Source organism: Echinops telfairi, unplaced genomic scaffold (assembly GCF_000313985.2).
Source record: "Echinops telfairi isolate 266 unplaced genomic scaffold, ASM31398v2 ScPeMD7_2565;HRSCAF=3150, whole genome shotgun sequence".
In the NCBI taxonomy this organism is placed as follows: Eukaryota; Metazoa; Chordata; class Mammalia; order Afrosoricida; family Tenrecidae; genus Echinops; species Echinops telfairi.
Window position 1 is genome coordinate 8,168,757 of NW_022106463.1, and position 11,966 is coordinate 8,180,722.

The 11,966-nt window shown below is 50.3% G+C and overlaps 1 pseudogene; it reads right to left on the reverse strand.

Annotated features, from left to right (window-relative positions):
- Positions 1-639: 639 nt before the first annotated feature.
- Positions 640-1,011, reverse strand: LOC101659886 (annotated as a pseudogene).
- Positions 1,012-11,966: the final 10,955 nt, after the last annotated feature.

An 11,966-nucleotide genomic window follows, 5' to 3' on the forward strand; every position in this document is an offset into this window, starting at 1 on the left:
TTTATTTAGACCTCTATAAATGCCCTTTGCCTCCTAGCTCTTTCCTCTATTTCCTTTGACTTTCCTCTTGTCCCACTATCATGCTCAGTCTTCATTTGGGTTTCAGTATTTCCTCTTGGTTGCATTACCCTTGATCATGCCCTACCAGGCTTCCTACACCCTCCTCACCACCGATTTGGATCACTTGTTGTTCCCTTGTCCCCGGGTTTGTTAACACCACTGCCTTTCCCCTCACCGCCCCCTCTCCCATGTCTCCCCAGAACCGTTGGTCCCATTGTTTTCTCCTCCATACATCCAGCTCTTATTTAAACAGACCTCAGATTGTCTTTTTTAATGACCTTTTATTTTCTTCACATGGGATGTTCTTTATTATTGTTGTTGTTGTTATTAAAAGCTCATTTTACTGGGGGCTCTTCTAACAATCCACACATACACCGTATCAAGCACCTCAAGCACGGTATTCTTGATGTCATCTGACAGCTCATCCACTGCTGTTCACTGTGTCAAGTCTGCTCTTGAGATGTTTTCTACATTCAGGTCTGATGGACTCAGTCATTCATATATATATAGATGTGTGTGTGTTTTTAATACAACAAAAGCATCTTTAATGCAATACATTAGTCTAGTGCTATCCACAAATCAGTGGGTTAGTGTAATGAGAGCCTCCACCGCATTGCCCATGTGCCCCCGCAAGCTCCACTCTGTGGCTGCACTGGAGATCTCTAGAGATGGAGATCTCTAGAGATCACTCTCAGCTCCAGATCTGCCTTCTGGATAGGGAATTTTGCCATTTCCTTCTCCCGGTGTGGTTAGGCTTTCTGTTCCCTGGAGCGTCTGTCTCCAGTCACGGACATGGCCATCCCCAGGTTGGAACTCAGGATCTCCTTTTCCTCCGCATAGTCGGTGACTGGCCCCAGGTCCCCTGGTCCCCTGCACCACTGTCATGTTTCCCAGGCGGGCCACTGGTGTGTCTCCAGCCAACTCCAGGTCCACATCCCCCTCAGTTGCCATATCTATCCCAGCACACCCCAAAGTCTTATCATAGCACTCATTACCTTGTTACAATTTTCTCCAGCTTCAACTTGAATTTGCATAGGATCCATTGATGATCTGTTCCACAGTCAGACTCTGCCCTTGTTCTGACTGATGACGTCACTTCTCAGATACAGCCAATTTGATTCCTCTGTATTTCATCTGATTACGGTCCACGTGCATAGTCATCATTTGTGTTGTTGTGAAAAGTTCATTGTAATGAATAAACCTTTGGTTTTGCAAAATTCTACCCCTCGTGTAACCTTCAGCGGTATTTCTATTGCCCAGGCCATATTTATGATGACTGATTCTTCTTCTTTGTTTCCATCTTTAGAATTCCTGTCACCAGTAACATCACTGCATCTTGGTTCCATGTTGGGTGCGTTTCAGAGGGCAGACAGTGGTACACATCTTCATTCTCTTCATCTTTGGGATTTGTGTTGGTGCAGGTTTAAAGAATAGCTGTATTAAGTTGTATCCCTTGTCAGCATGCAGATATACTTCTATTACTGACAGCATTGCTCTTCTGAGTAGATCCTGAAGTTTTCCTTTTGACAGTAGATCCCACACCTCTCCTCTTCGAGTTGTCTTCCTCAGGATAATAGACGATCTGATTGTCTGGTTCAAAATGGGCAATACGGGTGCGTTTCAGTTTACCGACGCCTAAATCGCTGATCCTTTTGTGTTCCATTTCATTCTTGACGGTTTCCACTTTCCCGAGATTCATGTTTTGTACATTCCATATTCCGATTATGAATTGATGTTCACAGCAGCTTCTTCTCACTCTGATTTGTGCAGTTTAGAAATGAAGCTCCTAGAAGTATTACTCCATTTGTCAAAGTCCACTCTCCTTTGCGAAGGTAAGTGTTCCTCCGCGGTCATATTTTGAGTGCCTTCCAATCTGAGGCTCTTGTCTTTTCACCCTGCAGACGGTGTTCCCTTAATATTCATTAGGCGTCCACTAGTTCAAGTTTCAGGAAGTAGATCTCAGTCTGTAACGCTGACCCTGCAGGTGTTTGAAATACCAGTGGCACCCCTTCCAGCGTCAGCCAGGTGGAAGCCTCACAGTGTGATGCACTGCCAGAGGAGTGGGGAAGCACGGAATTACAGACCACTATCTCCCATGAGCATAGATGCAAAGTCCTAAAAAGCTGCACATCACATCTAACAATGTATAACAAGCATGAAATACCCTGAACAAGCAGGATTTAATCCAGGCGTAAAAAACAAAACAAAACTGAAAAATCAACTCATGGAATTGAGTGCATCAATGGTCCGAAGAGGGGAACATCCATATGACTGTATTACAGGTGCAGAACAAGCATTTGGTAAAACGGAACACCCACTCATGATAGAAACTCGAAGCAAACTAGGAATAGAGGGGAGCCTCCTGGAGCCAATAAAGAACATCTGTCAATGTCCTAACGCTGACTGCATGTCGACATCACTGGTGTCGTGTTTAACCGTGAGAACCGAGAGGAGATGTTTTCCTGCCAACAAGGGAAGGCTCCTCCCACCCCCAACCATCACTGCTTCTCGACATCCGGCTGAGAGCTAATCTGATATGTCAAGAAAAGGAATAAAAGATAGACAGATTTGGGGAAAATAAACCTCTGTTTATGGATGACATGATTGTCAGTGTAGGAAATCTCAGAGAATCGACTGAAAACTTTGTGGAACTAATAAGCAATTATAGCAAAGTTATAGGATACAAGGTCAACATACAAAGTCGACAGCCTTCCTCAATACTAGCAATGAACAATTGGGATATGAAGTTAAAAACACACCGTCATTTACATTGTTGTCAACAGGTGCTGTCGAGTCAGGGTTTTTTTGTTTTTTATTAAATACTTTTATTGGGGGTTCTTACATCTCTTATCACAATCCATACATTCATCCATTGTGTCAAGCACATTTGGACCTACGCTGTCATCATCATTTTCAAATCATTTGCTTGCTACTTCAGCCCTTGATAAGTTATAGAATATTATTTTCATATTACATTGTCCTCCTGTCGCCCTTCACCCACTTTCTGTTGTTCGTCCCCCTGGGAGGGGGTTATATGCCGATCCTTGTGATCCTGGTTGAGAGCTGGACATTGTGTATTGGGTTAAAGGAATCGGCTTAGGTGGGCCTTGATGTGAGTGAGGGTTTGTGTTCATTTGACTAGGAGTTAGGTTTCCTGACTGTTTGCTGTAGTCGTGGGATGGTTATTGGGTCAGTTCTGACCCTCAGCGATCCTGTGCACAAGAGAACAGCACACGCACAGCCCAGCCCTTCGCAGTCTTCACAACTGTTCTCATAGGGGAGCCCATCGCTGCGGCCCCTGCGTCGGTCCCTCTCCTGAGGCTCTTCTTCTTCTTGCTGGCCCTCCCTCGGCCGGACTGAGCACGGTGCGCCTTTCCAGGAGGTGACCTCTGCAAAGCACACGAGGCAGTCTCACCGCACATGCTTCTAAGGAGCATCTGGCTGTCCTTAGAGTTGTTTGTACTTCTGGCAGCCTGTGGTGCTTTCAATATTCCTCAGAGCACCATCCTTCAAGCACATCAATTCTTCTCCGGTCTTCCTGACTCAATGTCCAACGTTCACATGCACATGGGGCCACTGGAAATGCCAGGACGTACTTGGGTCAGGCGCACTGTGGTCCTCAAGTAGCATCCTTGCTGCTCAACACGTAGGGAGGTCTTGAGCCGCTGACTGGCCCGATGCAGGGCATCGTCTGATGCTTTGACTGCTCTTTTCATGAGCACTGCTTGTCAGTGTGTCGTGCTGTGGTGGCTTGTGTGTTGCTGTGATGCTGGGAGCTATGTCGCTGGCATTTCAAACAGCAGCAGGGCCACCCAAAGTGGACAGGCTTCGGCAGAGCTTCCAGACAACAAGGAAGGAACGGGCTGTCCACTTTGGAAAAATCAGCTACTGGAAACCTTGGGAACATTGTCACTTAGGGAAATACGGTGAACTTTGGAAGGGATCACGTTTGACTCACCGTGGTGTTGCCAGCTCCCAGGACAACCCTGGGCTCATACAAACCCACTGCCACTGCCGGCCATCCTGCTCCAGTGGACTGGAACTGCCCCCAAAGGGCTTCTGAGGCCGCAACCCTTTCTGGGAGCAGACCGCACGTCTTCCCCGCCGATGGGTTCTAACTGCCTTTCAATGAGCAGCCTTAACCCCCAGCGTCACCAGGACTCCTTCTCTGATGCATCGTTAGTACATAGTATTTCTCACGGAAGGATTGAGAAGGAGCAGGGCCTGGAAATGGAGTCACTCGCGAAACTGTTGGACCGATGAGAGGGGTGAGGGGTGAGGCACTGTGTTAAACAGGGTTCTCTAGAGAGATAAAACCAAATGAAGGCTCTGAGCAACGGGCCAGTCCACAGGTCTGTGTCTCCATCCAGAACCTTCAGCCTGTGTCGACCCTGACTCCAATGGCTCACACGTCCACATCAATCCATCGCCAAGTTCTGTCATTTCGACTTCCTGTTTCTTGGGCTCTTCTCTCCTCTGCCCCTTCTCAATCGAGTAGCATTGACTATCCCAGAAGTGCACTAGGGGTCAGATGGCGACTACTCTTTTGTATAAGCTTTCTCGGAGCACCGCTGCCACCACCCAACCCCGTCTCCCAGTTCCTCGCTCTCAGGCACCGTGACGGCAGCGTCTCTGCTCCCCGTCTGTCTGCCTGAGGAGAGGGGCTCAGGTAACACGTGGCTCCTGGCACATGGGAGGCCCTCCGTGAGTGTGTTGGCTGACTTTCTGGACGGTCTGCTCGTGGTGCATCCTGGTCTCATCCCTGATCAAGTGTAGAAGAGGGCATGCCTGGGAGACGCCTCTTGGAGTCTGCCACAAGCACCCTTCACTTTCCAGAGGGCAAAATGCAGGCCTTTCAAAGCAGAAGAGCGCCCTGTCTCTGTTGACATGTGTGCTTATCAGATTACCTGCCTCACAGTTCCTGTCAGGAGAAAGATTCTATGGGGGAGGGGGGGTTTAAGGCTACCCAATAAAACAATTCTTCAGACTGTCCTCTACCCAGTGACACTTGTGCTCTGGCCTGCATTTATATGACACTTTTGTTCAAAAGAGCTGGTACTCCATGCTCTTGGGAAAGGCTCGTGTTGATATGTCTGTAACATTTTTAATGCAGATAAAGCAGCTGCCGAACCCCAGGGGCTATAAATAGTCGGCCTCGATTGCTGTGTGTGCTCTGCTATTTTATTCCACGTCTTTGTGTCCGGAGTTATGTAAAATGAAGGCATGGCCAGGGGAGCAGGAGAGCTGAAGAGGTGTGGGAAGATAATGCCACCGTGTGGGCAGTCAGAGACGCTTGGCAGTGGGCGTTCAGAATGAGTGGGACGGGCAGCACTGGGTGATTCGCAAATGCTATCAGACTTAGTAATGGATTAACCCTTCACGGACTAAATCAGCTGGAGATCCACCTCGTATCAAACTTTGCCAAAGGGCCTCTCGGTGGTTGATTTAAATTGTGCCCACCCATCCAAAATAAATCTGATGCGCAAGACCTCTTTAAAGTGTTGAAAATCAAGGATGTTGGTAGCCCTGGTATTTCTGATCGCCCTGTGTGCCTGTGTGGAGGTCTGGGTGGTGTTCAACCTCTTGGTCAGGTCACAGCCTGATGATGCCCCCTTGGGGCATCTTCTTATAAGAGAGGCACTGAGAACTTCTCTTGTGCCTCTCCACCTTCCTGCTTGCCTGGCTCTAGGGTTGGTGGCCCATGTGGCCTGTCAGCCCTGGGGGTTGTGACAGCCTGCCATGTTCCTATGGCCCTTGGATCCATGTGGCTCTGCAGCAACTAGCCTGTCACCTCCCAGCTTCGGGCCTCATTCACTGGCCACTGGGTGAGTCTGAAGAGGGGCCCTGGCTAGCACGAGACCTGTGGGCTTCAGCGCGACAGACCTGGCCTGCCTTCTTGACCTACAACTCTTTCTTGAGCTCACGTTCTTACACGTATGTGCGTGTCACCGGTTTTACTTCTCTAGAAACCTCGAGCTAACACAGACCCTCAGGGACGCAGCGAACTGTTCCCTTGGGTTTCTGAGGCTCTGCATCATTACAGGAGCAGACACCCTCCCCTTTCTTCTGAGGGTGGCTGGTGAGTTTGAATCAAAATGGTGTCACCTCCAGAAGTGGAAGGAAACACATTTCCATTCTGTAAAGTCTCCACTTGTCTGTTGCAGCCCCACTAGGGGGCTCAGCGTCCTCCCACAGTTCGCTGATGCTCCCCAAGTCACCACTGTGCTGGATCCTGGGTCCTGACTGGAAAGCAAGACTCTGGCTTGGAAGTACCCTCTTCTCAGAATAGAAATCACACTTCAGCTCTCTGAGCTCTACTCTTCCCGAGTAAGACAAAGTGACTGCTGAAGTCTGCTCCCCTCCAGGCTCTGGGCTGAGTGCTGGACGAGAACAGGAAGCGCGGCTAACTCTGACATCGGTCTGGGCGGCAGGCACCCTGCCGGTCTGCAGATCTCCCCAGGCAGCAGGCAAAGTCAGCCACCATTTCTAGGTCATGTTGCGTTTACTGCCCGAGGCAGCCTGGGCACTACCCTTGGTGTGGCCACACACAGGGCAGACCGCTTCCTGGCTCAGCCCTCTTGGTCCTCTCCCTCCTGGTCCTTAAAGAAGCCGGCTCTCAACCAACTCAGGAAATCTATCAGTGCCACAGACACACGGTCCTCAGAGACCCACCGCCCCGATGTCCCCCAACACCATCCATCCCACTAGCTCACCGGAGCCCTTTGTTTCTGCGGGATGGACAATGGTTGTCGTCTGTTTCTGCCACAGCCTTGAAGTCATCCTTACCTGTTCAGCACTGTTTCAGAGCCCTCTTCTTGGACAGCCCTGCCCCGCCCACAACATTTTTTATTATTATTGCTAACAAATCATCTTATTGGGCTCTGACAGCTCATCACAATCCATACATCAATTACATCAAACACATTTGTACATACATTGCCATCATTTTCAAAATGTTCTGCTGGAGCCCTTGGTATTAGCTCCTCTTTGTTCCCTCCCTCCCTCCCCCTCACAGACCAATAAACTATAAACTATTATTTTCATATCTTACACCCACTGTCCACCGTCTCCTTTTGTCCATGTTTCTGTGGTTGCCCCCCGCCCCCCCGGGGCTATACATTGATCATTGTAGTCCGTTCCCCATTTCTGCCCCCACAATATCTTAAACATTGTCGATTCGTAATTTGTCCTGTGATCACTAGCTAGTTAAGCAAGGAGCCCTGGTGGGGTAGAGGTTACGAGTGATTTCTCTGAGGGAGATGGTCTTGGAACCCCCCAGGGCAGTTCTACCCTGTCCTGAGACACAGCGTGAGCTCAAACCCCTGGAAGCAGGACGTCTAGGGAGCATTGTCTGAGTATGTCAGAAATGAGAAGCAAGAGGTGGATGACCAGATTTAGGATAGCAATGTACGTCAGGCGGGAATCTCTCTGGGGGCTACAGTGAGTTGTTGAACGGTCTTTGAGGAAGACCAACCAGCTCAGTCAATCCCCACAGGACCAAGTGGAACTGCCCTGTGGGGTCTCCCAAGATGTCAATCTTACAGCATTAGACTGCCTCCTTTCTCCCAGAGCAGCCGTGGGTTCCAACAGCAGACTTCGGGGTTCACAGCTGAGCCTTAACCACTGAGCTACCAGAGCTCCACTGAGTGAAAAAAAACAACACACCAAAACCGCTGCCACCAAGTGGTCTCACTCATCACTATGACTGGTGGACAAAGGACAGAATGTGTCTGCCGGGGGTCTCCCCAAACTGTTGATGAGAACTGCCACCGGCAGCTCCACTGGCACTGAGCTCTGTCTCCCGCAGAGGCAGGAAGAGAGCTGCATTGGGCTCCTTTCTAAGTCAAACACTTTCCATGGATTTCCCATCTTGCTCAAGAACAGGCTAAGAGGTCTGTGCCGCTCCCACCGGGGCTGCGTAGAGCAGCCTGCCACCTGCCCCTCTTCTCCACTCGCCCCAACCCTCGTCCTACCATCTAGAGTCCAGGTGCCCTCCCTGCTGGGTGAGCAGCTGGGCTGAGGATCACAGGGGTGGAGACAAGCCCCCCAGTGGCTCCTTGGGAGATTTGAGGCTGTCTGCTCCCGTGTAGATGTACAGCTGCGGACACCCTCTATGGTGTTGCTGCTTCGTGACTGACTTGATGGCAGTGGGTTTGGTTTTGGTCCAGCCTCCTGAGCTCTGTCCTGGGGCAGATGCTGCCTTTTTTATCTCAGACGCAGGTTATCCCATTTGTGCCCACTCCCTGATAGCACTGTTCACCTGATCAAACCAAATTACCTACTGCCATGGACTGACTCCAACACGTGGCTCAAGAGAAAGCAGAACTGCTCTCTACGGTTCCTCCACGGCTGTCAACTCCTACAGAAGCAACCACCCTCGCTTCCTCTCGAGGAAGGGCTGGTGGGTTTGAGCTGTTGACCTTGAGGTGTTAAATGGTCCAAAATGTGACCCACAGCACCGATGTCCCCTGGCAATTGTTTGGCTGAAATCTGAGCCAAGGGGGCGAGTGGAGCTCCAGGCCTTGAGTGGGCTGGGGTCTGTGGTCTCTGGTTCCACCAGTCGGCCCAGGAGGGGCTTCTCAACACTGCACTGCCAGCTCCAGGGCCGCCTCACTCCTACCACTCATTGCCTGGCACCGTGTGGAGTCCGGGAAGGCTGCAGGGTGGATCATCCTCGCTCCAAATGAATTAAATTCCTCTGCTTCTATTTTAGCAATTTGCATCACTGAGTTTTAGCAAATGTTTGTAGCTGAGCCTTCTCTTCCATCCAAACACAAAGATGCATTATGCTGATGGGATTATGGAAGCACCATGAACCTTTCTTTTGCCACAGGATCCCAAGGAAGCTTTCAAGAGTGTGCTCTGTCATTCAGAACTTGTACTGGGGAGCAAGTGTACAAGAACAAGGAGCTCTGGTGGCACAGTGGCTAAAGCACTTGGCTGCCACCCGAACCAACAGATGCTCCACTGCAGAGATGAGGCCGCCTGCTGCTGCTAGCCTTGGAAGCCAGTTCGCTCCAGCGGCTGTGAATCCAAATCAACTCTACTGCAGCGGGCTTGGCTTCTGTGGGAATCCAAACAGGAACTCAGAACATGCCTGGCTAGATGCCAGCATTCCCAGGGAAGGGGACCAGGCTGGCCTCATGGCAGGGTCAACACCCTTGCCGTTGTCCAACTCAGTGGCCCTACACCCAACAGAAGGAAACACTGCCTGATCCTGGTCCAGCCACGCAAGGGTCTTACAGCTAGCTCAAGTAGAACGTCCTTCCACTAGTGAGTGTCTGAAAAGGGACTGAGGAACAGGTCATCTGTACTTCAAGGTAGTCCCAATCAACTCTTAATCTCCCCCAGGTGAGAAATCTCAACTGAGTGCACCCCTGCACGTAGCATTCCCTTACAAACTCGCACAGAGCTGGACCCTGGACCTTCAGAGAAAGTGAGCGCTGAAATCCGAATCTCTCAGCTGTTAATCACAGCCAGGCTTGGGAATCCATCTGGAACGCGGTATGGCAAGAACACTCCTTAGACGTGAGAATGGCCAGACTGGTTCAGATCCCACTCAATGGCATGAAAGCACAGCGGGGAAGCTGGAGGATGTAGGCACAAACAGGCAACGTGTGAATCCCCTTACAGATCTGACATCTCATTTTCCAGCATCTGTCTACCTACAGTAACCATACAGAATGTTGCTGGTCTTCAACAGTAGCTCACCAGGTCTTCCTGCCCAGCCTTAGTCCGGAAGCTATGCTGAATCACGAGGCACCATAGCAACACATAGGCCTTCTCCAGGACAGATGGTGGCCCCAAGGGATGCACTGGCTGGAAACCCAATCCCATCATTCAGAATGAAGGTCACCATCCTAGCCTCCTCCTCTATAATCACACGAGTAGAAGTGCCCATACACAGGGCTTCCAAGTCTGTACACTCCTGTCAGCAGTTCAAAACCACCAGAGGCTCCAAGAGGGCTTTGTAGTCTTCATGAACAATTCTACCCTTTCCTGTAGGGTGGAAATGCCTTTTGAGTTGTGGCTTGGGAAGACCACTAGCTGCTCCATGGAGAAAGGGTGTGTCCTGCCCCTGTGAAGTTAGTCTTGGAAATCCACTGGGGCCGACTGTCCTATAGGGTTGCTACGAGTTGGAACTGACTCAATGGAGGTTGGCTGGTAGGCCAATTTTCTGTACCCACCCACATGTACCCAGATACTCACTTGTATCTTGTGTTCAAATGCTCACCTTATCCACACTTGGCACCATCTTTCCCATCACCAAAAATAACTAGCTTGCTCTTTCTTCACCCCCACCAATGAGCATCTCTGTGGTCTACTTCTACCTTGGGAGAATTGTCCTCAAAAGCACCGCGACCTCCAGGTCTTTGTATAATGTAGACGACTCAGTGATCCCCATGTCTGTATACCTTTCTGCTGCGTGCTGAGCAGCACAATGTTCCTATCACTTGTTGATGGACACTTGGGCCACGTTCATTCGTTGGCTACTGTGAACTGTAATTCTATCCTCTCTCACTGCCATTGAATCGATACAGGCTCACAGCAACCCTATAGGACAGGAACAGAACTGGCCGAGTGCTCATCTTCCTCCCATTGGGTGGGGCTGGCGGGTAGTTCTGACACATACCCACCCCACCGGAAACCACAGCATTTACCAGATAGGAACACAAAATCATTTAATGCCTATCAAGTTCAGGGAGACTACCCTGTTAACAGAAAAACAATGCATCAAATATATTCTGTGCCGAATCTTAAAGAATAAGACTGGGGTGTTAACAAGTATTAAAGACAGCTGAAGCCAAGATCCGCAGCCTGAGACCATGCTGACGCAGACCCACGACTGCCCTTTGGGTTTGAGGCTGCGTGTTTTCACACAGCAGACTGCCTGTTCTGCAGACAGCTAACCGACAGCAAAGCTGGGCAGGGATTTTGGGTCAATGCACGTAGAGGGAGTGAGAATGGCTTCAAGGCCTAAGCCAGGGCTGTGGTGGGTGGATGTGACACACTTCCTCCAGGCCATGAAATGGGGCACCCGTTCTTGTCACCTCTAGGTTTACAGTCCTACCATGTAAGCTAGTGCTATAACCAGAGCTCCTCTCCAATGTTTCCATCCACACTGGAGGGATCACAGAGACCCAACTGTGGACTTCCCATCACTGGACGGTTGGGGCGCTGAGCAGAAAGCCCTGGTGACCTGCCTTCATACTCCAGCCAAGACAGCGCTATGGGATAGCTCTACTGCCTCGGGAGGCCACGGGTTGGACTGGACCTGATAGCACCTACCCAAGAGCAGTCCCCACTCCCGGGTTTTGTGGTCCACACCCATGGCCCCTTGTTGATCTGATATCCATTAAGGACAACAGTATGACTCTAGGAACACTGGCTGTGGCAGTCAAGGTCGTGTGCCCACCTGGCTAGCCCAGGGAGAGTCTCAAGGGCATCCTCCATTTCCCCACAAAACAATTTTGGCTAAGAACCTGGTCTCAGGAACAAGTGGAGTCCACTCCTTGTTGAAAGGCACCCACGCCAAGCAACCAAGGAAGCCGGGCATGTTTTCAAAAGCAAATCCATCCAGGCAGAGGCCAGGCAACCCCTGCAATGTAAACCAGGAGCTCCACCTTCCCGACACAACCACTGAAGACAAAGCAACTGAATAAGCAAATGTGGTGAAGAAAGCTGATGGTGCCCGGCTATCAAAAGATGTAGCGTCTGGGGTCTTAAAAGCTTGAAGGTAAACAAGCGGCCATCTAGCTCAGAAGCAACAAAGCCCACATGGAAGAACATTATCAGCCTGTGTGATTATGAGGTGTCGAAGTGATCACTGAAGACAAATGGGTGCATAGTCAAATATGGCGAAGAAAGCTGATGGTGCCCAGCTATCAAAAAGTATAGCGTCTGGG